Consider the following 1,925-nt stretch of genomic DNA (forward strand, 5'->3'; position numbering starts at 1 on the left):
GTGTGTGTGTGTGTGTGTGTGTGTGTGTGTGTGCGTGCATGTGTGTTTGAGAGTGGATATGCAAGTGTTTCTACATTTCCTTATGTTCTGAAGGTGTGTGAGAGAGTGCGTATGATTGGGTGTATGTGTGTGTGCGGGCGTGTTTGTGTGTGTACATTTGTTTGAGAGAGTGAGAGCTCATTTCAGTTTCTCATTACACGTTTGTGTGAAAGAGCTGAATGTGTGTGTGTGTGTGTGTGTGTGTGTGTGTGTGTGTGTATGTTACTCTATGTGCGTGAGTGCGTCCGTGTATTTTCCTTTGTGCGACTGTTGTCCAATGTCTACTTACAGCATGAGTGTGTGTGAGAGATTGTATTGTCTGGCAAAACAAACAAAAGCATTTAATAGTGTTGGAAACAACAATTACAATCATGTTTACCTTCGACTGGAATGAATCTCAATCAACTTGAAAATAAACTGTAAAATAAACAAACCTTAACAAAGGTTATATTGATGATCAAGATAACAAAATAATCATTTTACGAGTCTTACTTTTAACAAGTGTGTCTGTGTGTTTATTCTCTCTCTTCCTCTCTGAGATTTAGGCTTTTATCTCAACCTTGTCTCTGTCTATCCCTCACCTTGCAGTCACTAGCTGTCAATCTCTCTCTCTCTCTTTCTCTCATTCTATCCATTCCTTTAGCTGTCAATCTCTCTCTCTCTCTCTCTCTCTCTCTCTCTCTCTCTCTCTCATTATATCCCTTCCTTTAGCTGTCAATCTCTCTCTCTCTCTCTCTCTCTCTCTCTCTCTCTCTCTCTCTCTCTCTATCCCTTCCTTTAGCTGTCAATCTCTCTCTCTCTCTCTCTCTCTCTCTCTCATTCTATCCCTTCCTTTAGCTGTCAATCTCTCTCTCTCTCTTTCTCTCTCTCTCTCTCATTCTATCCCTTCCTTTAGCTGTCAATCTCTATCTCTCTCTCATTCTATCCCTTCCTTTAGCTGTCAATCTCTCTCTCTCTCCTAATGCTAGGAAACATCTTTGGGTAAGAGAGTAGGCCTGCAGGCAAATGAAGGGAAGGCTAGACTATTGTTTTAGGGCTGTCTCATCAGGACTGACAGACATAGACACAGCAGTCTTTTTGTAGTGATTTCTTTATGATTATTCCCAAAGGCTGTTAATTAAAATCCCGTGCGTCAATCTAAGTAACATATTTGACAAAATCCCCATCAAAATCCATCAGTTGAAGCTAGAGATATCTGTTTTGACAGGGGGGGCGTCTCTATCCACCTGATTCGCCTGTCGGCCTTCTGCATCTGCGTTAGAAGGTGGCCAAGCTACAGGGGGGGCGTCTCTATCCACCTGATTCGCTTGTCGGCCTTCTGCATCTGCGTTGGAAGGTGGCCAAGCTACAGGGGGGGCGTCTCTATCCACCTGATTCGCTTGTCGGCCTTCTGCATCTGCGTTGGAAGGTGGCCAAGCTACAGGGGAGGCGTCTCTATCCACCTGATTCGCTTGTCGGCCTTCTGCATCTGCGTTGGAAGGTGGCCAAGCTACAGGGGGGGCGTCTCTATCCACCCGATTCGCCTGTCGGCCTTCTGCATCTGCGTTGGAAGGTGACCAAGCTACAGGGGGGGCGTCTCTATCCACCTGATTCGCCTGTCGGCCTTCTGCATCTGCGTTGGAAGGTGACCATGCTACAGGGGGGGCGTCTCTATCCACCCGATTCGCCTGTCGGCCTTCTGCATCTGCGTTGGAAGGTGACCATGCTACAGGGGGGGCGTCTCTATCCACCTGATTCGCCTGTCGGCCTTCTGCATCTGCGTTGGAAGGTGACCATGCTACAGGGGGGGCGTCTCTATCCACCTGATTCGCCTGTCGGCCTTCTGCATCTGCGTTGGAAGGTGACCATGCTACAGGGGGGGCGTCTCTATCCACCTGATTCGCCTG

The 1,925-nt window shown here is 47.5% G+C and overlaps 1 protein-coding gene across 1 annotated transcript in view; it reads left to right on the forward strand.

The window, feature by feature from the left end:
* The window catches only part of LOC110513974 (ephrin-A3), a 146,780-nt gene extending 146,243 nt beyond the window's left edge, over window positions 1-537 (forward strand). The window contains exon 5 of the mRNA XM_036967633.2: window positions 1-537. This exon is cut by the window's left edge and continues 2,661 nt beyond it. The gene's annotated coding sequence lies outside the window, so the exon portion shown is untranslated.
* The last annotated feature ends 1,388 nt before the right edge of the window (window positions 538-1,925 follow it).

Source organism: Oncorhynchus mykiss, chromosome 3 (assembly GCF_057628025.1).
Source record: "Oncorhynchus mykiss isolate SJ-2025 chromosome 3, ASM5762802v1, whole genome shotgun sequence".
NCBI classification, from domain to species: domain Eukaryota; kingdom Metazoa; phylum Chordata; class Actinopteri; order Salmoniformes; family Salmonidae; genus Oncorhynchus; species Oncorhynchus mykiss.